At 45.8% G+C, this 27,018-nt stretch overlaps 1 long non-coding RNA gene across 1 annotated transcript in view; it reads left to right on the forward strand.

Moving 5' to 3' along the window:
* The window catches only part of LOC141097515 (uncharacterized), a 64,612-nt gene extending 46,833 nt beyond the window's left edge, over positions 1-17,779 (forward strand). Inside the window, exon 3 of the long non-coding RNA XR_012233973.1 lies at positions 17,673-17,779. This is a non-coding gene — a long non-coding RNA (uncharacterized lncRNA). The remainder of the gene's footprint in view (positions 1-17,672) is intronic.
* The last annotated feature ends 9,239 nt before the right edge of the window (positions 17,780-27,018 follow it).

Raw genomic sequence — 27,018 nt, forward strand, 5'->3', positions numbered from 1 at the left:
CTAAGAAGCCTCTCTGCTGCCCGACGCAAAAGGTGTGCTGGATACAGCATTTATATAAAATTTTACTCCCATTCCACTCTCCTCAATGCTTTAATTAGGGTGTGATAAATTCCCCTCCCCTTTTTGCAGGGGTACAATATTGATAGGTGTTCCATACCTTGTACCTGACTTGCCCCTCTAATATGTCTCCACCTTGATATTGACTCATTTTGTGAGATATTTTCTTGTAAGAAATGTGCAATAAAATTGAATATTTTTACTGACAAGTGTGACTTTGAAAAGTAGTCTTTGTTGGGTTAGTCTGACTCCGATATTCTATGTAGGTTCCCATGGTTATGGGGAGTTGCCCATTAATTTTGATGTTCTGAATAACATCACTCTCGGCAGGTATGAGCATATTTGTGTTACTGATAAAATATAACAACCTGTTCACATGTTAGGTTTTGTGTGCCTTTAAGACTTTTGCGTATAAATGGTGGCATCTCACTGTTTGTGCATTTTCTGTATAGAAAATATCCTCAGTGATTCTGTATCCGTAGCCATTGCTGTCAGTCTCAATAGGCACAAAGGTGAAGAATCTGACAGGATGCCAGCCAGCCTCAACCACACTTTTCTTCCTTTTGTGACAGAGAAACAGCCACGGCCTATTTATATGGGGTTTTATTGACAGGAAAAACCTGACCTGAGTTTACTTTATATATCATGTATAAAATAAAAGACTAAAATGAAATAGATCAGTATATTGTAGATTTTTACTATTCTTTTCTGGCGATATTCATAAATCTATTAACTGGAAGAATAAATTTGCATTGCTCATCCAGCTGGGCCTGTTATATGTTGGTAAGCCTTTATTATACTCTGAGAGTGCAATCAAAGCATATACAGCATGGGACATTGTTATTTATTATGGCGACATATCGATGTCCTATAGAACTGTATGATATAAAGTTGTTGGGAGTAATTTTCTACTTTTCCTGCGTCGACACTTGACAAAAGCAGTGTGTGAAGGTTGGTTGACTGCCCATTTTGATAGGCAAGTCAGTCCTGACCTCGCTCACAGTCGATGAATGGACAGAGAATGGGGCTAGTGAAGATATTGAAATTAGCAGATGGACATATTGCCCACACTTCCCCTGGAAGACATGAGTATTTTTTATGGTTTGTGGTATGAATTGAGATATGCGCAATTGGTGATAATGTTTTGTTCTGCCAGACTGTAGGGAGAGATAGGATTAATGTTTAGGACTTGCCCAGAGTGGGAGGGGCTAAGTTGTATGGGCAGAGACAGTTTCCTGTCAGGATGTCAGACAGGGACCAGAGAGCGTCAGAAGCAGAGCTAAGGTTTGGGCCGTAAGCAGTGCCGCATGATGTGAGTGTCGCAAAGTGAGTAGAGATTGAGAGAGTGGATTGTGTGATCCAGAGTAAAGAGGAAAGAAAACTGACATAAGGGCAGAGTAGTCAACTGGAAGCGGGTCCTTTGAAGCAGTACAGTTCTGAGTTTATAACTCAGAGAAGTAACAGGTCAGGACACAACAGAGAACGTGAGAAGAAGACAGTGCTCTAGGCGGGAGCTCCAAGGTGTCAGGAGCAGAGAAGCAAAGTACCGGCCATATTGGTAGTACTGAGCTGGGTTGTTGTGAAGGAAGGTGATCCAGAGGAGACTAAGTGAGTTAATAGAAAGGGACTGAGCCTGTGTATGAAAATGCTCCTTATTGCGAAGGAAATGTACATCAAGCTGTGAACCTCCTATCTGTTATACAAAATCTCCACCAAGTTATCGCTCTGTAAAAAGTATATTTTAGACTGGTGGTCTTCCTCATTGAACTATTCAACAGTCATAAGTCATGCGGCCTGCTAGGGTGTAGCGCCCCTGTAGATGAAGTCCACACACCCAGCCAAGACCCCCACTTTCACATAACATCCATTTTCACTATCTACAATACATTTGTGGATTGTCATGGCAGCCAGAGGCCTACCTGTGTCTGACAAGTTTGTACACCTATGAAGCCCAGCCTGTGTCAGGGCATCAAAGGAGATTGGCACTTTTACCATACAATGTAATATTACACTATTAGATTGCACGTACAAGTGATCACACCCCACCTATATGAATTAGAAAAAATGGGAAAAACAATTTAATTATTTATATATATATACTGTATATCTAATATATAAAGCTCAATGTGTGTGTATGTATGTATGTCCGGGATTGGCATCCGCCCCGTCACAGCTACAGCCACAAAATTTGGCACAGTCACACGTCTGGACCCCGAGAGCGTCATAGTCTATGTCGTGAGGAGAAATTTTAACCCTGCGCGTTCCAATTCACCAAACAATTTTGCCCCTATCTACATAATGGGGAAAAAGTGAAAGGAAAAGTGCTGGACGCAAATTGACAGCTGCCAGATGTGAACAAGGGGGACTTAAAGAATGAGAGCGATGGCGCCAAAGAGTATATACCGTACAGTTGCTAAGGTGGGGCACTGACATGGTATACTCACCACACACGGGGATATGAACACACACACAAAATGCGCCACACACTACCACGTGCTTCAACACATATACCACCCTCAGCACACATTTCACCACACATACACCAACCTCGCCACATAAAAGTCGAAACACAAAAGTCGCCACTCAAAACTCGCCACGCTGTCCCAGAGCTGTTTAAAAGATGGAAAATGAGCTGTGATTGGTTGCTATCAGCAACAGTTTTCTTTGTAGACAGTTGTGGTAACTGAGGCCTATTATTATCATTTCTATGGTGTTATCGTCCTTCTGTAAAGCTGGAAACAACACAATTTATTACCGTGCCAACGCAGACCACCCTCTGACACAGACTGCAGGGGGAGCCCAGTATCACACAGGATAGGATTAGATACATGGCTCAGCAGTCAGTTTCACACAGGATAGGATTAAATACACAGCTCAGCAGTCAGTATCACACAGGATAGGATTAGATACACAGCTCAGCAGTCAGTATCACACAGGATAGGATTAAGGCCCTTTTACATTTAGCGATGCACCAGCGATCCGACCAGCGATCCAACCCGGTCAGGATCGCTGGTGCATCGCTAAATGATCGCTAGTAAGCTTCCACACAGGAAGATCTCACAGCGATGCAGCAGCGACGCAGCGGACGATACTCACCTTTCACACACAGCGATCCTGACGTCCTCCCGCCCGCGTCCAGCATCACTCGTCTCACACAGCAGGAAGCCCAGCAGGAAGCAGACGACGAGAAATGGAGCCGCCCGATCTCGCGCGATGAGCGACAGACAGTGGGGGTGCCGGTCGGAGGTAAGTATCACACGATATCGCTAGCAATATCACTATAATGTCACAAAATCAGTGACGTTTTAGCGATATCGCTATGTGTAAAACCCCCTTTAGATACACGACTCAGCAGTCAGTATCACACAGAATAGGATTAGATGCACGGTTTTATGTGCAATATAATCATTATAATATGTTATAACTAACCACAGTTGGTTACTATGCCCAGGCAATGCTGGGCTCTTCAGCTAGTGGTATATATACTCCAAGCTTTTTCCTTTTCCCAAGAAGTAAGTAAAACAAGTGGAAATATTTAGATATCTTGTATTTTTATATCAAGTCTGTCAATTTATCCTATATGGTGAATGCCAAAGCAAGATTCACAATGGCAGAATTGTTGTTTTTCAGTCACTTTTTTGACCTACCCAAAAACAATAGAATAAAAAGACACACAGGTATTTCATTCCATCATCCATGTATGCTGTCTGACAAGTGTGAACTGCATCATATATTGCCAGATATTTTTATGGTATTTCATTCCATCACTCCTGTGGTGGGTCTTTATTTTTTTTTTTTTTAACTATTTGGTTTCTGCTTTGAAGTGTAGAAAGGTTTTTTCCCTTTCTCTGTTTGATGGCCTTGTCCAGCGTTAGTTATTTACCCTGCATAGTAATGCCTGCTCTGGCCTTGTGCTAATTAGTTAATTACTGATTGTGGCCTTTTGGTGGCTGAAGCTAGCAGACATTTCATTTCATATATATTTAGCTCTGGTTGGGATAGCACGCGTGCAACAGATATTAAGTGCAACGGGATCAAGTGTTTTGCAGTTAGACAATGCAGTTGGACAGGGCAGGAGACAGGTAAGGTGCATAAGTTTTTCATGCACGCATGCTTCTTGGTCAGTCGTACTACATTTGCATTGATCATATCAACCTGCTGCTTTTTTGTCTTCACCTCTGCTTTCTAACAACTCACCTGCCCTTTTACACATTCTGTGCACTCTCTGCATATCCACCCCTCCCTTTTCCCCTCTCCCATGTATAACTCTGAGGCTCTATTGACATTTCTTACCCACACCAAACCATCCAAAACCACCATGCAGCACTCAAAACGTTCATACAAATCATCCCACCACCTGCTTTTTCTGTTTTTTCTCCTTTTAATAGTTGCAGGTGACATCTCCCCCAACCCTGGGCCTCCCTCCACCAGCATACGTTACTCTCCTCCATCTGCATATAGAAACCCTGCTAATCTTATTAACATTCAGTGCATGCCTTCTCCTCTCACTTTCCAATGTGCTCTCTGGAATGCACGGTCTGTGTGTAACAAACTGACTTACATTCACGATCTTTTTCTCTCTAATTCCCTTAACCTTCTGGCTATTACAGAAACCTGGATCCAGCATTCAGACACCACCGCTGCTGCCGCTCTCTCGTTTGGTGGGCTAAAATTTTCACATACCCCCAGACCTGAGAACAGACAGGGTGGAGGTGTTGGTTTGCTCCTTTCATCACAATGTGCTTTCCAGGTCATCCCCCCGGTTCCCTCACTTACATTTCCTTCCTTTGAAGTCCACGCCGTCAGACTCTTTAAGCCCTTCTCCTTACGAGTGGCGGTCGTTTATCGCCCTCCAGGCTCCTCCCGCCAGTTTCTAGACCACTTCACCACCTGGCTTACTCACTTTCTATCCTGTGACATCCCTACCCTCATCATGGGAGACTTTAACATCCCCATCAATGATCCGCTCTCCCAGTCTGCCTCTCATCTTCTTTCTCTAACTTCTTCATTCGGCCTCTCACAGTTTACTAATTCTCCTATACATGAGGACGGGAATACTCTGGACCTGGTTTTCTCCCGTCCCGGCTCGCTGCACGACTTTACTAATTCACCCCTCCCGCTCTCGGACCACAACCTTCTTTCCTTCTCTGTCAAGAATTGTCTCCTCACCCGGAACACCCCCACTTACCACACTTATCGGAATACACGTACCATTAATACCCAACAGCTTAGGGACAATCTCCACACATCTTTAGCCCCCATCTCCACCCTCTCCTGTCCAGACATAGCATTGTCACACTTCAATAATACACTGAAGAATGCCCTAGATGAAGCAGCACCTTCTATACGCAGAAAGACCCGACACAGACAACGGCAGCCCTGGCACACAACGCAAACACGCTTTCTTCAGCGCTGCTCGAGGTGTGCAGAGCGGCAGTGGAGAAAATCTCTCTTAGCAGAAGACTTCATCCACTATAAGTTCATGCTCAAAACCTATAACTCTGCCCTTCATCTGGCCAAACAATCCTACTTCACCACCCTCATCACCTCACTATCCAACAACCCAAGATGACTTTTTGAAACCTTAAACTCCCTCCTGAAACCTAAAGTACAGGCCCCCATCACCAACCTCAGCGGTGAGGATCTGGCCACTTATTTCCTAGAAAAAATCAACCACATCCATCAGGATATCTCAGCCCTATCTCCTCAGTGCCTGGATCCCCTTCCCTGCCGCACCTCAAGCTCACTAGACATCTTTGAGCCTGTTTCAGAAGAAGAAGTTTCCAAGCTCCTCGCTTCTGCTCGGCCTACAACCTGCAACAGTGACCCTATTCCTTCACAGCTCCTGCAGTCTCTCTCACCAGTGGTCACCACTCACCTGACTAAAATATTTAACCTCTCTCTTTCTTCAGGTATATTTCCCTCCTCATTTAAACATGCCATCATAACCCCTTTACTTAAAAAGCCATCCCTGGACCAGAACTGCACTGCTAACTACAGACCTGTCTCTAACCTTCCCTTCATCTCTAAACTCCTGGAACGCCTGGTCCACTCCCGTCTAATCCGCTATCTCTCGGATAACTCTCTTCTCGACCCCTTACAATCTGGTTTCCGCTCTTTACACTCTACTGAAACTGCCCTCACTAAAGTCTCCAATGATTTAATAACAGCTAAATCGAAAGGTCATTGCTCCTTGCTGATTCTCCTGGATCTCTCTGCCGCATTTGACACTGTGGATCACCAGCTCCTCCTCACTATGCTCCGCTCTATAGGCCTCAAGGACACAGCCCTCTCCTGGTTCTCCTCCTACCTCTCTGACCGCTCCTTCACTGTATCTTTTTCCGGCTCCTCTTCCTCTTCTCGTCCCCTTACTATCGGGGTCCCGCAGGGCTCAGTCCTAGGCCCCCTCCTCTTCTCTTTATACACTGCCCCTATTGGACAAACAATCAGCAGATTTGGGTTCCAGTATCATCTCTATGCTGATGACACCCAATTATACACTTCTTCCCCTGACATCACCCCTACCCTAATTCAAAATACCAAGGATTGTCTGTCTGCTGTCTCTAGCATCATGTCCTCCCTCTATCTGAAACTAAATCTCTCTAAAACTGAACTTCTTGTGTTTCTCCCCTCTACTAACCTCACTCTACCTAACATCGAAATAACCCTGGAGGGTTCAACCATAACTCCCAAGCAGCATGCCCGCTGTCTTGGGGTCATATTCGACACTGAACTTTCCTTTACTCCGTACATCCGATCACTCAGTCGCTCTTGTCACCTGCATCTTAAAAACATCTCCAGAATCCGACCTTTTCTCACCTTTGAAACTGCTAAGACTCTTACTGTCGCTCTTATTCATTCTCGCCTGGACTACTGCAACTCTCTTCTGATCGGTCTCCCTCCTACCAAACTTTCTCCTCTCCAATCCATCTTGAATGCGGCAGCCAGGGTCATATTTCTGTCCAGCCGCTTCACCGATGCCTCCATCTTGTGCCAGTCATTACACTGGCTACCTATTCGCTACAGGGTCCAGTATAAACTCATCTCTCTTACCCACAAAGCTCTCCACTGTTCTGCACCGCCTTATATCTCCTCTCTCATCTCTGTCTATCGCCCTACACGTGCCCTCCGTTCTACAAATGACCTAAGACTAACATCCCCCGTAATCCGAACCTCGCACCTCCGCCTCCAAGACTTCTCTCGTGCTGCTCCAGCTCTCTGGAATGCACTTCCCCAGGCGATCAGACTGATACCTAACCCTGACCTATTCAAGCGCGCTTTGAAAACCCATCTCTTCAAACAAGCCTACCACATCAACTACCCAGCAAGCTAACTTTGCCCTGTTCCCTCCTTCCAAATATTATTCTGAATCTGCACCCTACTATTCATCTGTCTCCACACCCTTCATGCACATGATAACTGCACTTGATACTTGTCTATTGCACTTAAACACACGGGCTGATGACCGGATCATGCAGCTTTATATGAAAATCCCTATTATAATTGCCAGACCTGAATTAACAAGCATTTTTCACCTACTGTGTCCCCCCATTTCCTTGCAGATTGTAAGCTTGCGAGCAGGGACCTCACTCCTAATGTCACTGTTTGAATTGTCTTAACTTGTATTGAATTTATTGTCTGTACATGTCCCCGCTTAATTGTAAAGTGCTGCGGAATATGTTGGTGCTATATAAATAAAAATTATTATTATTATTATAACAAAGTTGCATGAACTATGAAATGGTACTATAAAAACTACAGCTCATACCACAAAAAAACCTGCATACTGTACAACTCTAAACTCCAAAAAATAAAAAAAGTTATAACTTCTGAAAGGTGAGAAGAAAAAGTCAAAAGTTAAAAGGGAAGCATTGGGACTCTGTGGCCCAAAGGTGTGCATACACCTGGAGATGGCTCTTACATGGACAAGAAGCAAAGCTGCTGAAGTTCAGGACCAGACCAGGAACGCAACCTTTTTGCTAGTGGCACTACCCTATAGTTTATAATGTGGGGTCCCAAAGGTGGACCTCCGACTATGACATAGCATGTTCTCATAGGGCAGTGATGGTGAAGCTATGGCACGTGTGCCACCGAGGGCACGCAGAGCCCTCTCAGCTGGCACACAGCCTCGCCTCACTGCTCAGGAGCTGCAGCTTCCTGCTTCTCACACATTGAGTGGCGCGACCGCGGAGCTGAATGATGATGTCATCCAGCCACGGCTGCGCCAATCAATGTGCGAGAGCAAGAAAGCTGCCGGCGCGCGGAGAGGTGAGTGTGGCTGCTGGTGTGTGTGTGGCCACTGGTGTGTGTGTGTGTGTGGCCGCTGGTGTGTGTGTGTGGCCGCTGGTGTGTGTGTGTGGCCGCTGGTGTGTGTGTGTGGCCGCTGGTGTGTGCGTGTGGCCGCTGGTGTGTGCGTGTGGCTGCTGGTGTGTGCGTGTGGCCGCTGGTGTGTGCGTGTTGTCATGATTTGTAGTCTTGCCCTGTCCTGTATTTTGTATAATAGGTCATTTAACTTTCCTCTGATTCATTTGCTGTAAATTAACCATGTCTCCTTCCCCCAATACTTTGCAATGTCTTGTGATGTACCTGGACCATAATCTAATTTAGGCTTGTGTCAACAGCTAGTGGAACTTTGGCTATTGTTTTCCTAAGCAGAAGATAACCTACAATACACATCCTGTAGACTAAGTGGAGCCCTTACATTTCTAGAATCTTCTGATGGACCAAACCATTGAATAGTAGGTGTGACCCCTACCCCCCTTCAGATGGACTGATCCCAGGAGCCCTGACAATACATTCTTGCTTTAAGATCAGATGTGAGTTGGATGCTAAAAGAGAAGGATGAGGCTGTCTGAGGAAGCTTCGGCCTCTGTGTGATCGTGGTGGATTTCTGGGACTCTTAAAGGACTATGGTTTTGTGATCTGGCACAAGGATTGTCGGGAGGTGCCCCCGAATCAGTTTCCTGTGGACTTATTTTGGGACTCTGCAAATTACCTTCGTGTTGTTCCTGTTTTTTGGTCAATAAATCTGTTGGATTATTCCCAGGCTTGTTGTCCCTCCTTGCTCTGGAGAATACTCCCGTCACAAACTGGTTGGCAGCGGTGGGATCAGAGCAGAAGAAATGGAGGACAACGGCCCATCAACTTCTGGAACCAGAGCCTCAGAGTACAAGAACTGGACTGCAAAGAACCTACAAACAAAGGCCCGTGAACTGGGAGTCAGCTGCAAGGGACTCTCCAAGGAGCAGCTGATTGAAGCTTTGGAAGCAGTTCGCCTGCAAGATGATGCTGAGGAAGGATCCTCACAGCAAAGAGAGGAAAGGCGGCAGTCGGAGGTAAATACCCAAAAAAGTCAGTGGGTTGTGTGGTATGAGGAGGAGATGGCCTTACTGGGAGAAGAGGCTACCATAGAAGATAAGAGGGAGGTCATGCGCACAGCCAAGGAGAGGCAGCGCAGGATGGAGGAGAGGGCAATGCTGGAGAGGGAGATCGCTTTGGAGGCAGCGAGAAGCTCCAGACAGACTGTACCCACAGCATCCCCCATGAGGGAACTCCCCAGAGTGTCCCGCAAAGACTTCAAGCCGTTTAATGAGGCTTCCGGTGACATTGAGGGCTTCTTCCTGGACTTTGAGCATCAGTGTCGATTAATGGAAGTCCCGGAAAGGGAGCGCGTCCGACATCTTGTGGGGCTCTTAGAGGGTGGAGCTGCCGCAGCCTATAGAGCTATGGACCCTCGGTGGAACTGTGAGTATGCAGAGATTAAACGGACTGTTCTAGAACATTATGCTGTGACCCCAGACACTTACAGGACCCAGTTTCGTACTTTAGCCTGTAATGAGGAAGTGTCTTTCAAGATGTATGCCCACAGACTCAAACAAATATGTAATCGCTGGCTGGAGGCAGAGGAGGCCTTAACCTGGAACACCTGTCTCCAGGTTATCCTAAAAGAACAATTTTTTGCCCAGTGCCCCGCTGAGATCAGGGAATGGGTGCGTGAGAGGAAACCTGCTACAGTGGAAGAAGCTGCATCACTCGCTGATGAGGCTCTCACCATCAAGCCTCGGTGGAGAGTTCTGTTGGAGGATGGAGAGAGGCCTACCAGCTCCACAACACCGGTGGCCCCCAGTTCTTCTGTCCCCATTGTTCCCCGTTCCTCTGAGCCACCACCTCGTGTTGATACCTGTGTTAATGTGCCTCCTGTTGCTTCCACTGCGTTTTCTGGAATACGACGAGGAGAGGAAGTAGCAGAGCGCAGGTGTTATGGTTGTGGGCATCCGGGGCATCTGCAGGCCTCATGTCCAGCCAGCTCATGGAGGAATCGTCCTCAAACCCCTACAGCACCTTCAGGTGGGAGCCGACCTGCAGGTTCCCTTACTCCTCGCCCAAGAGGACGCATTGGATGGAGTGAGACACAGCACAGATGCTATCGATGTGGGCAGCCTGGGCATCTGCAAGCCTCCTGCCCAGCTGTTCAAATGAGGATTGATCCTGTACCCAATCATATTATTAATTATGTACAGCCAAGTGCCATGGAGGAAGACGTGTCACCACTAAGTGAGGACTGGCCTAGTGCCTCACCCACCCATGTTGCACCACTGGGAGTTTATGGTGTGCGACCCGCAGCTATGACGACTTCAGCTCATCGAGGTAAGCACTTGCAGGAGGTCGTGCTGGATGGACAAAGACTTGTTGGATTTTGTGACTCAGGAGCTTTCCTCACGCTGGCTGATCCCCGAGTGGTTCGGCCTGAGGCAATCCATAGAGGACCTGGAATTGTCATTGAACTGGCTGGTGGACAATGGAGGACTATTCCCACAGCCACTGTGGATCTGAACTTTGGTTTTGGGGTCAGGCGATGTTTGGTTGGGGTGATGGGTGGTCTGCCTGCAGCTGTTCTCCTGGGCAATGATGTGGGAAAGCTACGATGCCAATTCGTGGCTGCATGAAGCCACATGTAAGTTACGCCATGCCTGTGTGTACTTAACCAGTGACCTGTAGAGGTCCCTAGTTCGTACACAAATTAGGAGGGGAAGGGATTGTCATGATTTGTAGTCTTGCCCTGTCCTGTATTTTGTATAATAGGTCATTTAACTTTCCTCTGATTCATTTGCTGTAAATTAACCATGTCTCCTTCCCCCAATACTTTGCAATGTCTTGTGATGTACCTGGACCATAATCTAATTTAGGCTTGTGTCAACAGCTAGTGGAACTTTGGCTATTGTTTTCCTAAGCAGAAGATAACCTACAATACACATCCTGTAGACTAAGTGGAGCCCTTACATTTCTAGAATCTTCTGATGGACCAAACCATTGAATAGTAGGTGTGACCCCTACCCCCCTTCAGATGGACTGATCCCAGGAGCCCTGACAATACATTCTTGCTTTAAGATCAGATGTGAGTTGGATGCTAAAAGAGAAGGATGAGGCTGTCTGAGGAAGCTTCGGCCTCTGTGTGATCGTGGTGGATTTCTGGGACTCTTAAAGGACTATGGTTTTGTGATCTGGCACAAGGATTGTCGGGAGGTGCCCCCGAATCAGTTTCCTGTGGACTTATTTTGGGACTCTGCAAATTACCTTCGTGTTGTTCCTGTTTTTTGGTCAATAAATCTGTTGGATTATTCCCAGGCTTGTTGTCCCTCCTTGCTCTGGAGAATACTCCCGTCACACGTGTGGCCGCTGGTGTGTGCGTGTGGCCGCTGGTGTGTGCGTGTGGCCGCTGGTGTGTGTGTGGCTGCTGGTGTGTGCATGTGGCCGCTGGTGTGTGCGTGTGGCCGCTGGTGTGTGCGTGTGGCCGCTGGTGTGTGCGTGTGGCCGCTGGTGTGTGTAGCCGCTGGTGTGTGCGTGTGGCCGCTGGTGTGTGTGTGTGGCCGCTGGTGTGTGTGTGTGGCCGCTGGTGTGTGTGTGTGTGGCCGCTGGTGTGTGTGTGTGTGGCCGCTGGTGTGTGTGTGGCCGCTGGTGTGTGTATGTGGCCGCTGGTGTGCATGTGGCCTCTTGGTGTTTGTGGCCGGCCGCTGGTGTGTGTGTGTGGCCGCTGGTGTGTGTGTGTGGCCGCTGGTATGTGTGTGGCCGCTGGCATGCATGTGGCCGCTGGTGTGTGCATGTGGCCGCTGGTGTGTGTGTGTGGCCGCTGGCGTGAGTGTGTAGCCACTGGTGTGAGTGTGTGGCCGCTGGCATGCATGTGGCCGCTGGTGTGTGTGTAGCCGCTGGTATGTGTGTGTGTGGCCACTGGTGTGTGTGGCCGCTGATGTGTGGCTGCTGGTGTGTGTGATGGGGAGAGGGGAATGATGGGAGTGATGGGGAGAGGGGAGTGATGGGGAGAGGGCTAATGATGGGAGTGATGGGGAGAGGGCTAATGATGGGAGTGATGGGGAGAAGGGAATGATGGGAGTGATGGGGAGAGGGGAATGATGGGAGTGATGGGGAGAGGGGAGTGATGGGAGAGGGGAATGATGGGAGTGATGGGGAGAGGGGAATGATGGGAGTGATGGAGCGAGGGGAGTGATGGGGAGAGGGCTAATGATGGGAGTGATGGGGAGAAGGGAATGATGGGAGTGATGGGAAGAGGGGAATGATGGGAGTGATAGGGAGAGGGGAATGATGGGAGTGATGGAGAGAGGGGAGTGATGGGGAGAAGGGAATGATGGGAGTGATGGGGAGAGGGGAATGATGGGAGTGATGGAGAGAGGGGAGTGATGGGGAGAGGGCTAATGATGGGAGTGATGGGGAGAGGGGAATGATGGGAGTGATGGAGAGAGGGGAGTGATGGGGAGAGGGCTAATGATGGGAGTGATGGGGAGAAGGGAATGATGGGAGTGATGGGGAGAGGGCTAATGATGGGAGTGATGGGGAGAGGGGAATGATGGGAGTGATGGGGAGAGGGGAGTGATGGGGAGAAGGGAATGATGGGAGTGATGGGGAGAGGGGAATGATGGGAGTGATGGAGAGAGGGGAGTGATGGGGAGAGGGCTAATGATGGGAGTGATGGGGAGAGGGGAATGATGGGAGTGATGGGGAGAGGGCTAATGATGGGAGTGATGGGGAGAAGGGAATGATGGGAGTGATGGGGAGAGGGCTAATGATGGGAGTGATGGGGAGAGGGGAATGATGGGAGTGAGGGGAGTGATGGGGAGAGGGCTAATGATGGGAGCGATGGGGAGAAGGGAATGATGGGAGTGATGGGGAGAGAGGAATGATGGGAGTGATGGGGAGAGGGCTAATGATGGGAGTGATGGGGAGAAGGGAATGATGGGAGTGATGGGAGAGGGGAATGATGGGAGTGATGGGGAGAGGGCTAATGATGGGAGTGATGGGGAGAGGGCTAATGATGGGAGTGATGGGGAGAAAGGAATGATGGGATTGATGGGGAGAAGGGAATGATGGGATTGATGGGGAGAGGGCTAATGATAGGAGTGATGGGGAGAGGGGAATGATGGGAGTGATGGGGAGAGGGGAATGATGGGAGTGATGGGGAGAGGGCTAATGATGGGAGTGATGGGGAGAGGGCTAATGATGGGAGTGATGGGGAGAGGGGAATGATGGGAGTGATGGGGAGAGGGGAATGATGGGTTGATGGGGAGAGGGGAATGATGAGGGTGATGGAGAAGGCAATGATGGGAGTAATGGGGAGAGGGCCAATGAAGGGAGTGATGGGGAGAGGGGAATGATGGGAGTGATGGGGAGAGGGTTAATGATGGGTGTGATGGGGAGAGGGCTAATGATGGGAGTGATGGTGTGTGTGTGGCCGCTGGCATGTGTGTGTGTGGCCGCTGGTTTGTGTGTGTGTGGCCGCTGTTGTGTGTGTGTGTGGCCACTGGTGTGTGTGTGTGTGGCCGCTGGTGTGTGTGTGTGTATTGCCGCTGTTGTGTGTGTGTGGCCTCTGGTGTGTGTGTGGCCGCTGGTGTGTGTGATGGGGAGAGGGGAATGATGGGAGTGATGGGGAGAGGGGGATGATGGGAGTGATGGGGAGAGGGCTAATGATGGGAGTGATGGGGAGAGCGGAATGATGGGAGTGATGGAGAGAAGGGGATGATGGGAGTGATGGGGAGAGGGGAGTGATGGAGAGAGGGGAATGATGGGAGTGATGGAGAGAGGGCAGTGATGGGGAGATGACTAATGATGGGAGTGATGGTGAGAGGGGAATGATGGGAGTAATTGGGAGAGGGCTAATGATGGGAGTGATGGGGAGAAGGGAATGATGGGAGTGATGGGGAGAGGGGAATGATGGAAGTGATGTAGAGAGGGGAATGATGGGAGTGATGGGGAGAGAGCTAATGATGGGATTGATGGGGAGAGGGCTAATGATGAGAATGATGGGGGTGATGGGGAGAAGGGAATGATGGGGGTGATGGGGAGAGGGGAATGATGGGGGACTGGGTAGAGGGGAATGATGGGGGTGATGGAGAAGGCAATGATGGGAGTGATGGGGAGAGGGCCAATGATGGGAGTGATGGGGAGAGGGGAGTGATGGGAGAGATGGGGAGAGGGCTAATGATGGGAGTGATGGGGAGAGGGCTAATGATGGGAGTGATGGGGAGAAGGGAATGATGGGGAGAGGGGAATGATGGGAGTGATGGGGAGAGGGGAATAATGGGAGTGATGGGGAGAGGGCTAATGATGGGATTGATGGGGAGAGGCCTAATGATGGGAGTGATGGGGAGAGGGGAATGATGGGAGTGATGAAGAGAGGGGAATGATGGGGTGATGGGGAAAGGGGAATGATGGGGATGATGGAGAAGGCAATGATGGGGAGAGGGCCATTAATGCGAGAGATGGTGAGAGGGGAGTGATGGGAGTGATGGGAAGAGGGCTAATGATGGGGTTATGGGGAGGAGGAAATGATGGAGGTGGTAGAATGGGCAATGAAGGGGATCATGAAGGGGCATATTTCTGCATGAAGGGGATCATGATGGGGCATATTTCTGCATGAAAGGGACAATGATGGTGCATATTTCTACATGAAGGGGATCATGATGGGGCATATTTCTGCATGAAGGGGGCAATGATGGGGCATATTACTACATTATGGGGCATTTGACACGAGTTGGCACTTCGTCATAAATAATTGGGTTTTAGGTTGCCGTTTGGGCACTCAGTCTCAGAAAGGTTCGCCATCACTGTCAGAGGGTATCTTGAAGCTCAAATCCCTTCATGTGAAGCTTTAAAAATATACCACAGTTTATTGCTAAGCCTATGATGTAAAACTGACATGACATTGAAGAAATGCCTTGAAAGTTCCATATCTGTCTCTCAGTCAATCAGCTTTTCAAATTTATTATTTCAAGGAATTGAATTCCAGCACAACATGATCAGTAAGATAACACCTAAAATAAGAGGATGACCCAGAGTCAAAGTTGGAGGACAAGTAATAGAGCAAGGGGCTGATTGAATTGTCTTACAGATTAAAAAAATCCCATATATTACCCTTTACTTATAAGGTGCTGACATATTCCCCAGCCCTGCACACGAGATAGAGTCAGTCCCATTAGCCTTTGGTCCAGTGGAAAGGGACAGAAAGTTATTATAGAGCAAGGTATAATGAGGCAGTGTATATTGGGCTGAGATCTAACCTAGACAGCCTCTCTCTTAGTAAAGGTGTCTTCTCTTCTTCATAGATGTTCCCAAGACAAGACACAAAATTAAAATTGAGCATTAAAAACAATACAAGAATCTGCCAAAAAAAGCAGATACAATCCTCAACACTAAAACTGAGCAAATGGAAAAACTAAAACAGACTTATCTGAGAGGTGAAGTCTGACATAAATATTTAGAGTTCATAGGAAAAAGCAAAACAAGCCAATAATAAATCAATGAAAGCCGACAGCTCAAACTCTATAAAGTCTAAAGTAAAGCGTCTATAGGAAGTAATAGAAGAATAAATTTGATGCACCTGATAAGGTTATAAAGAGAGTGTAGTTCTAGGCAACACACAAAGTATCACATTATAAATGTTTTATTTTGTTCACTGGTGTAGAAAAATCTCAAATTTTAGCACAACGCAAAGTTGCACAACTATTTATGTGACTTTTAGCATTTTTACATCAAGTCTGTCGGTTTTCCATATAATGGATGAAGTTTAGCAGGAGGGCACAGCCTAGAATGGCCCCCAGAGATGCACCATCATTTATTTTTGAAAGTCGTGTTCATTAGAGCTGAGATGGATGAAAGATATTTTCTGACTTTGGTGCACAGGCAGATCAAATTGTTAATCAGGAAAGGGTTAATTTAATGATTCAGTGTAACCCCATCAACCACTGCAAGGCTCCCGGAGACCAGCAGTCTCCCCACCACATCCTGCAGCTTTCATTTGCACTCCACTAATCCTAACTTTTTTACAGACGTCATTGATGACGCTTCATTTCTGGGTGGAGATGGGGGGCTGACGTCTCGTTTGAGTTTCCTGTCATGCACTGGGGATTCTCAAATGTAGGGTCTTCTAATAGGAAGCAAAAAAAAAATAAAGTTAGAGTAGAGAGGGAACCGTAGGAAGTTTTTAATCAAAGAATATTAGAAAAGAGATTAAGTAGATAGAGATTTGGGATGAAATGGAACCTGTCACCAGGTTTTTCCTATATAAAGTAGAGCCAGCACTTGCACGCCCTTATACACAGGATTCTAGAGTGCTGTATATAAGTCTACTATGTTCTCTGTATAACACAAAAAATAACATTTATTATGCTCACCTAAGGTGGCGTTCGATCTGAAGAGCGTCACTGGTCTTGATCCGACGCTTCCTCTCTTCTTGCGATCTCTGTATTCCTTACCTGCTTCGTGAGAATGACTTGTCCTGCGTCATCCATTGTCCTCCATCACTCTCCTGCGCAGATGTACAGTACTTCTCTTCCCTGCCGAGGGCAGATTAAAGTACTGCAATGCGCATACACAGAGAAAGGGCAAAGAGCGCCGGCGCATGCACACTACAATACTTTGCTCTGACCTTGGCAGGGAAGAGACAAGTATACCTGTGCAGCAGCGCTATAAGGGACACTGTGGATGACGCAGGGCACAACATCCACACAAAGCAAGAAGGAAGACAGCAATAGCAAAAAGAGAGGAGGCGCCGGATGAAGACCAGTGACGCCCATCGGACCAGAATGCAGCCTAGGTCAGTATAATGAAAGGTCTTTATTGTGCTATGCAGAACACATTGGAGACATTTTATACAGCATTCTAGAAAACTGTATATAAGGGCGTACAGGTGCTGGTCCTGCTTTATGTGGGAACAACTTTTTGACAGGTCCCCTTAAAATCAGTGTTAGTTTCAGACCCCCCCTTTAAGAACATGCATAATACATAGACACTAGTTCTCTTGCTAAAATCGTCTATGATAATCTTGGCTTTTTCTCCAGAGACTTTAGGGTAGGCTAAGAAGGGGGATAAAAGTTAGGATCGGACTAAGACCAGTGGAGTACAAATGAAAAGTGCCAGACGCAGTGGGGAGACTGCACTTGTCTCTGGACCCCTGCAGTGGTTGAGGGGGCTACACCAGATATGGGGGGCTGAGTATAATATATGTTTATTGCTATTGTACATCTTTTGATTTTGTGTCCTATTGTTATATGAGAATCTATTTAATTTTGAAGCTTCTAATACATTTTAAACCTTTGTTGTCTTCTTAGAGGTATGAAAAACTGAATGAAATTGGTGAGCGTTACCCCAGTGGACTTTTCATCAAGACTGGTGTACAAAACTGAAGAGAAGCACATTTCTTGATTTCATACAAAACATAAAGGTTATATATCAAAGTAATTTTTGAAGTTGGAGTGTGCACTTTCTCTTAAAGCAAAGGACTCATCAAAATGTCAAAAGGCGAGTGTGGATGAATTTGATCAATTTGGCACATCTTTCAGATATTTGTAGAATATATATATTTTTTTCTAATCCACCCCTCCACCTCCCCTGGAGGGAGTTTATGACTTTTTTGTGCAACTTTGTAAAAAGTCACAAATATGTTGTGAAATATTTTTTGCAGCTTTTCCCCCATTAGGTGAATTCTCCGAGAGGAAGTCCAAAGAACATCAGGTGGACCAGCAAATACATAACAGAATATTTGGAGTCGAAACGTTTTCAAAATTTGATGGAATGTTTAATTGTAGGTCAAACTCTTTAGTTTGGGCATCACATATCTTTATTTCATACTAGTGCTAAAAGTCAAGCAGTTAAGAACCAGAATGAGTTCGGCCTTGAATTTCCAGGGTTTTGTGAGATAATAGAAGCCCATAATTGTACCAGAGATATTGGAAGACTATGTAACATACTCTGTGTAATGATATACCAAGATTGATTGGCCACGAAGTATAAAAAGCCGCCAGACACATAAAATTCATCTTGTAAAAGTAACCTCTGGAAGTTTGCAAACAAAATTATGATACTTGCTCAAGGAATGATGGTTTTCAATGAATCATTGACATGTCTGCTATAACTTCTTATTGAGGGGAAAGACTTTCTCAATAGCAGGTGCCCCATGATCCGCCTGTATCCACAAGTCCTGCAAATAACGTATTATTACCTCCCTTATATAAGCAGTGTGGATGAGGACATTTTTGACAATTTGTTTTAGGTTCAATTTATCCACATTGGTCAAAACATTTAATTCGGACAGAATCAATTTATACCAAACCGAAAATCCCGGGAAATTAAAAGTTTATTATGTTCTCCTGTCCCAAATTCTGGCTATCACATACAAGTAGAGAATAAATGTAAAAGTGGCCACACATGTATGGACATTTCTATTTATTTCTATGGGTTTTGCAAAAATAAAACAAAAAAGTGTGCAACAATCAAGTCAAGGCTCAGTGGCTCCCTACACCACACAGGTAAGGGTTAATAGAGGTGGGACCCGCATCTATCAGCCATTTACTGCATACTCTGTGTATATGTCATGAAAGGGTTATTCTCGAGTTTTCCAAAGGGTAAAATTGCAAAATGTTTACAAAATCAATCAACTTTTTTTTATTATTTGTTGTTAAAAATCATTTCCATCCTTCAAAATGTCGGCTAGCCTCCTATACTAGGATGTCAGAGCTTGCAATCTCTTTTCCTTCCAAGGACGTTATAAATGATCAGGGGAGGGGGCCTTTACTACATGTGATGAAAGACGATTCCAGTATCTGAACAGGAAAGGGTTCTTTACAGTTAGAGCAGTTAGACTATTAAATGGTCTATTACAGTGCTTGCAAGCTCTTTTCCTACCAAGAACCTTACAAATGATCACGGGGCCTTTACTACATGTGTTGAAAGGTGATTCCAGTATCTCAATAGGAAAGGGTTCTTTACAGTTAGAGCAGTTAGACTATTAAATGCTCTATTACAGTGCTTGCAAGCTCTTTTTCTTCCAAGAACCTTACAAATGATCAGGGGGCCTTTACTACATGTGTTGAAAAGGTGATTCCAGTATCTAAACAGGAATGGGGTTATTTGCAGTTAGAGCAGTTTGACTACTAAATGTTCTATTACAGTGCTTGCAAGCTCTTTTCCTACCAAGAACCTTACAAATGATCAGGGGGCCTTTACTACATGTGATGAAAGGCGATTCCAGTATCTCAATAGGAAAGGGTTCTTTACATTTAGAACAGCTAGACTATTAAATGCTCTATTACAGGAGGTAGTAAAGTCAGACACTACGGCAACATTTAAAAAGGGACTTGATGCTTTTCTCACAACAAAATACATTGTAGCTTATCTACTATAATAAATGCGCTAAGCAGCTTCCGGGTTGTAACAACTTCCGTCCAGTTGTAACTGGTGACGTCACAGCACACCTCTTGCCATGTTAACCCTCAACACACCACTCCTCAACACACACTCCTTTCACCTTTCACTATCTCCACTAATGTCCACTCGCAGGATTTCAGAATACTCAAGATGGCATGGCCGCAAGAACATGTCGCCGGCGTGGACAACGTCGGGATCCAGGATGGCGCCGGCGGAAGAAGATGGAGCAGCGACGATGACAGTGTGAGTATGAGAGATGGAGTGAGAGAAAGGGTCGTATGTGGAGTGAAAGAGTGAGTGGATGTGAGTGGAGATGGTGAAAGGTGAGAGGAGTGTGTGTTGAGGAGTGGTGTGTTGAGGGTTAACATGGCAAGAGGTGTGTCACTATCCTCTCGATGCGATAGCATCGGGCCTTAATCTAGTAAATGATAAACCGATAGAGAATGTATAACTGCTGAAGAATGGTTGAACTTAATGGACCAGTGTCTTTTTTAAAATATGTTAATTTATTCTGTTTGTTTTTATGATAATGCCATTACCAGATAAGATAGTTTTAGTTTTATATTTTACTTCTTCTGCACAATAAAAGTATTTTTGGTATAGGAAATCAATTATTTGTGCATCGCTGCATCCCAGGAGCCTTGACTTTAGTTCTCCAACAACATAAGCGTATGAGGGTTTGTTTTGTTTTTTTTTATGTTAGATTTTTCCATTTTACCATTTTAAGTGCACATATGATAACTTACCGATTAAGTTTTACCAAATATTTGGGAAGCGTTAATGGAAAGAAAAGCAATTTCAACACTAGTGTTTGAGCTTTTTTACATTGCTATTTGGCGGTATAAACAATGAAGAATGGTCATCATCATGCGTGGAGTCGTACTGAATATGTACATATTTTTTATTTCTCACAGTTCTGTATACCGTAATCATTAACATTTGTAATTTCATCCAATGATGACCTCATATTAATTTATTCAGCAAGTTAATAGAAATTACGTCACCCTACTTCCCCAAGATACATCATTACTATTGGGTAATTGTACATAGTGCAGATGATGAGTAAGAATAAATATGTAAGAATGAATGCTGAGGATTTGGGCTGATGAAACCGAAAAGTGTGTGACCTTTCTGGAGATTTACATCCCCTTCCTCGTGAGACATTTTACAGAGATCCGCAGTAAACGAGATTCTGGAATTATGTTACCGTCTATTTGCAAGTTACTGAAATAGAACAAGACAAACGCTGACTCAGTTCCTACAACTCCTACTCCGCTGAATAAATATTTAAACTCTTATCTCTATGGTCCGTCAACATCTCTGCATGCCAAGGCATCTCCGCTTTACACAATTAGGCTAAGGGTTCAGCATCGAATTGTAGAAAGAGCAATTTGTAACGAGTATTTTGTTTATAAATATAAAAAAAGAGAAAAAAATCTAAACTCATCGTTTTGTTAAAAAAAATTATCCAAGCAGAAAACTCTTGTTTTATCATGTGCGCTGTATTTTCCCTTATAAAAGCATAGCTGACCTACAAAAAAATATTTTTATAGCATAACATTTCATTTTGTCACAAAGTTATCCAAACTTCATAGAAATGTAGAATCTCCACATGCTTTCGTATTCCATTTCAAAGAAGGTTATCTAATACTTAGTAAAATAAGAAAAAGGTTATACTCACCCCCAGCACTGTTACGACATCAGAATTGGGTATCCCAGTGCTTGCTTTCTATTGCATTTTTTCTAGGCTGTCTTGTGCATAAATATGTGACTTCAGATTTTGTATTAGTCTAGCCTGATGAAGAGACCTGAGTAGTCTCGAAAGCTTGCAATGTATTACCATCTTTTCAGTTAGCCATTAAAAGGTATCAACCACTGAGGACTCTCAATCCTGAATATTTTTCCAGTGCTTGCATGACATTACTATATCATATGAGCGTTGCAGCCAATCAGCGACCACCGATTGGCTGCAGTAGTTACATGACACAGCAAGATACGCCTGAAACAGCAGTGCAGTCATTGCTGGAATGGCGCCAGTGCAGGAGGTGATTATATATTTTTTTAATTTTTTATGCGGCACTTAATTGATTAACCCCCTTAAGGACTGAGCCATATTGTAGGTTAATGATCAGGCCTCAATTTTTTAAATCTGACCAGTGTCAGATTTACGAGGTAATAATTCTGGAACCATTCAATGAATCCCAATGATTCTGAGATTGTTCTTTCGTTACATATAGTTCTTCATGATTATGGTAAAATATGTTCAATTTCAAATTTTTTTTAGCCTTTGAACCCTTAATCCAGATAGATATGTCATACAAAATAGTAAATAATCAGCACAATTTTTGAAACAAACTATTTTTAGTTAGGAAATTAAAGGGGTTAAAAGTTGATCATCAATTTCTCATTTTTCCATCAAAATTTACAAAATAATTTTCTAGGGACCATAACACATTTGAAGTGACTTTGGGGGGGACTATATGACAGAAAATATCTAAAAAGTGACACCATTTTAAAAACAGCACCCTTCAATGTCCTCAAAACAACGTTCAAGAAGTTTATTAACCTTTCTGGTGCTTCACAGGAACTAATGCAAAGTTTATAAGGTAGAGCCATGAAATTAAAAAAAATCAAAGTTTTCCCACAAAAGTATTCTTTTAGCCCCAATTTTTTATTTTCACAAGAGTAACAAGAGAAACTGCACTGTAAAATTTTTTGTTCAATTTCTTCTGAGTGCGTCAATACCCTATATGTTGTTGAAATCTGTTTTTGAGGCACAGTGCAAAGCTCAGAAGTGAAGAAACCCCATTTTGGAGTTCAGATTTGGTTGAAATGTTTTGAGGGTGCCAAGTCACATTGGCAGAGCCCCTGAAGAGCCAGAACTGCAGAAAGCCCCCTATGGGTGATGTCATTTTACAAACTACACCTCTCTATGAATTCATCTAGGGGTGCAGTGAGCATGTTGACACCACATGTGCCTCACAGAAATTTAAACCAGTGTTCGATGAAAAAAGAATAAATTACATTTTTACCGCTAAATGTTCTTTTAGCCCCAAATTTTTAATTTTTATCATGGCTAAAATGAAATAATGGACTTCTCAGTTTGTTGTGCAATTTCTCCTGATTTCTCCTACATGTAATCGGGAACTACTTTTCAGGCACAATACAAAGCTCATAAAGGAAGGCGCATCATATTAGAGTACAGATTTTACTGTTATGGTTGGGGGTGCTTTGACCCACTGGGAAAGTCCATGAGGTTCCAGAACAATGGAACAATAAGCAAATTATACAGTGGGTACTAAAAGTATTCAGACACCTTTCAATTTTTCACTCTTTGTTTCATTGCAGCCATTTGGTAAATTCAAAAAAGTTCATGTTTTTCTCATTAATGTACACTGTGCACCCCATCTTGACTGAAAAAAAGAGAAATGTAGAAATTTTTGCAAGTTTATTAAAAAAGAAAAACTGAAATATCGCATGGTCATAAGTATTAAGAAGACCCTTTGCTCAGACACTCATATTTAAGTCAAATGAAGTCCATTTCCTTGTGATCCTCCTTGAGATGGTTCTACTCCTTCATTGGAGTCCAGCTGTGTTTAAGTAAACTGATAGGACTTGATTTGTAAAGGCGCACACCTGTCTATATAAGACCGCACAGCTCACAGTGCATGTCAGACCAAATGAGAATCATGAGGTCAAAGCAACTGACCAAGGAGCTCAGAGAAATAATTGTGGCAAGGCACAGATCTGGCCAAGGTTACAAAAGAATTTCTACAGTACTCAGTTTCCAAAGAGCACAGTGGCCTCCATAATCCTTAAATGGAAGAAGTTTGGGACCACCAGAAGTCTTCCTAGACCTGGATGTCCAGCCAAACTGAGCAATCGTGGGAGAAGAGCCTTGGTGAGAGAGGTAAAGAAGAACCCCAAGATCACTGTGGCTGAGCTCCACAGATGCAGAAGGGAGATGGGAGAAAGTTCCACAAAGTCAACTATCACTGCAGCCCTCCACCAGTTGGGCCTTTATGGCAGAGTGGCCCGACGGAAGCCTCTCCTCAGTGCCAGACATATGAAAGCCCGCATAGAGTTTGCTAAAAAATACATAAAAGACTCCCAGACTATGAGAAGATTCTCTGGTCTGATGAGATGAAGATAGAACTTTTTGGTGATAGTTCTAAGAGGTATGTGTGGAGAAACGAGGCACTGCTCATCACTTGCCGAATAGAATCCCAACAGTGAAACATGGTGGTGGCAACATCATGCTATGGGGGTGTTTTTTAGCTGCAGGGACAGGACAACTGGTTGTAATTGAAGGAAACATGAATGCGGCCAAGTACAGAGATATCCTTGTTAAAAAAGTCATGGATGGCGTCTTCTTCACACATACCTCGTACCCGGGACCTGTTGCATATTTCTTATGCATATTATACATTAAACCAACTTTCGTATAACCAGATTTTACTAATAGCATAAGTAACCCATTTTTTTTTTTTTTTACTTTTTCCTTTAAACCAATATTTCAAAAAACAAAACAGGAATACTCCCCCTTCCTTTAACATGTGCACTTTCCCGTATGCATCCCCGCTTTGTCAGGAGAAAACAACAAACAGAATAAACAAAAAAAAAAAACATTTCCCTTATCGTGGACGTAAAACTGTTCTGTAGGCTGCACAACAGTGCACGACAATCCCGGTAGTCCGGGCCATCTCCTGACGGCCGATGTTCCGCCAATTCAGCAGGGGACTCCACAGCCGTGAAGTCCCCAGGATACTTGAGGTGTCTCTGTGTGTCCTTTAATGGGGGCTCGCAGTGTTATGAGCTCATTTTCTGCTCCACCAGTTGAGAGTTCTTCCGTTCTCCCTCTGGTGGTTACAGGAGTTAGTGAGGTTGGTTTAATTGGTAGTGATCTGCCACCTGGTGAGGAGGATAACAATTGGATCTCTGGAGTATCAGACTGGATATAAGACAGCCGACGCCCTATCCTGGTGCTGGTGATTCAGTCTGCTTCTCAGGTCTTGGACTCAGCTCTATTCCAGTCTTCTCAAGTTAAGTTTGTTTTTGCTAATGTTCACACTTGCTCTTGTTGGTCCATTCATTTTTTGTGTGGTCAGCCAGCCCGGCTGGGCTGTGCTGAATTTCCACTCTTATTTATCTGTATTTGCCAATTTGCCTTTTTTTGTCCCTTATTAGATTGGCCTCTTTTTGCTCTGTCTCAGAATATTTCAGAATGCTGATATAGTGGGAGAAGTCTAGTGACTTCAGGGTTAATTTTGCTATCAGATGTGTTGGACATTATTTTTGGTAGGGTTTTTGGCAGATTGCAGACAGTGTCTTTCCTTTCCTGTCCTTTCTAGTTAGTTTGGCCCCATCGTTTGCTCAGCTTATTTTCCTGCCTTTGTATGTGTTTTCATCTTGTTTCACCGTCAATACATGTGGGGTGGTGTCTTTCCTTTGGGGTCTGCTCTGGGGCAGTTAGTTTTCCTCTTTTCCTGCTTTAGGCTTATTTAGCTCTCCTATTGTGACGAGGCGTCTAGGACCAATGTAGGAACGCTCCACGACTGCTGCTAGTTGCGTGGTTAGAATCAGTGATCTGCAGTCTGCATAGTTACCAACCTATCTTGTCTTCTGAGACTTAGCTTGTGTTGTTTTTTTTTTCCTCGGCGACCCATTCATAACATAGTAGTCTACGGGGTAGGCGACCACTGCAGCAGCGTAGTAGCCGCGGGGGCAGTACTCCTTATAGTAGGAGACCAAGTCTCCCTCCTGCAGAGCCCGGCCGTGACAGATGGAAGTCACATTCAGGTACACCTTTTGACCAGTGGCGAGGTCCCGGATAAACCCATAGCCCTTCTCCACATTTGTGTATACCAGCCGCCCAGTGGACCGTGAAGCCGCCATTCCAGCCTCTCCTTTCTCATGGAGCAGCCCCCAGATCTCCCGCTCTCTGGCCTTCTTTTTCTCAATGACCTCCGTAACCCAAACGGAGGGTCCGGTGTAGGCCGCAGAGTCCGGTGGGCGGGTCGTGGTCGATATTGGAGCAGAGGCGGCCACAGATTCCAATGAGTAGGCCGCAGCCGGCACCGGTAGTGAAGTCAGAGTGGCTGCAGCTGAAACCAAGGCGGCCGTGAGCACCGGCAAGTCGACCGCAGTCAAGGCCGCAGATGGAACAGCGACCGCAGATGCCAGTGAGTCAACCGCAGTGGCTTGCGGCCCGATTACAGCAGTGACTGGGAGTGGGGCCGAAGTGGCGACAGGCCCCGGTGGATAGGCCGCCGTCGGAAGATGGGGCGGCCGCGGGTTGGTTCCGCTCTGGCAACACAGTACGAGGTGCCGCTGGGCGGGGTGGCTCGGGGTCGTTGTAAGTGGCAATGGTCGGCCTGGCGGGGACTATGTAGTCGTCCAGAGCCGGGGTCACCGAAGAGTGAGAAGTCGGGCGGGAAGGAAGAGGGCCAGTGTTGGGGCCCTGAGGCCTGTCCGGAGCACGGAGCGTGGGGATGGGATCTGCCTGGGGTGCCGCCGGCAGGGCCGGAGTAACGCTCACCTTCCCAGGTGCAGCAGTTCCCAGCAGTCTTTCCCACCGCTCCTTCCCCAGCCGTTGGTCTTCACCCCACCGTCTGGCAGGGCCAGCCTCCAGGCTCGATGGTTCCACGTGGAGGCTCCCTGGGCAGGTCTCCCGACGAGACTTGATCTCCAGGCACCTCCGCCATTCCAGGCGTCCGAGGCCATGACAGCTGCAGCGTCTCATTCGTCCGGTGTCCAGTAGCTGAATGGTGCCAAATAGCCGCAGCAGGTCTCTCCATCCAGGCCACTCCCGTTCTTGGGTGGGGCGGTGGTCGGCTTCTCCACCCATCTTCTAGGGTCTAGCATGAGGGGGCGGTTGTCTCTAGATGTACACTGCTCCCCCCAGGGGTGGATTTGATATAGCCCCGGATCGTCCAGTCCAATTAGAAATGTCCTTGTCTCTTTTTGGCGCCAAATCGCCACAGCCATTTTTTAGTTCTTGTACCGCTCTGGTTCCTCTGGTGACAGAAACAAGTCCCAAATTTGTAATCCACAAGAAGAGCAATTCAAGTCCTTTTGATTTCTTCTGTCCCAGGCTTGCCGCTGAAGTTGAAGTATCGGCGGCGGAGATCCTGCCGACTATGCCAAATGTAGGAAGGTGGCCCTGCTTGGGGGGTGGTCCCCTGTTTACCACGAATAGACGACACAGACACGAGACTGAGGCAGATTTCGGGTACAACAGGGTACCTGCAC

The sequence above is a fragment of the Dendrobates tinctorius genome, unplaced genomic scaffold, assembly GCF_039654945.1.
Source record: "Dendrobates tinctorius isolate UK_male_01 unplaced genomic scaffold, ASM3965494v1 ptg000084l, whole genome shotgun sequence".
NCBI lineage: Eukaryota > Metazoa > Chordata > Amphibia > Anura > Dendrobatidae > Dendrobates > Dendrobates tinctorius.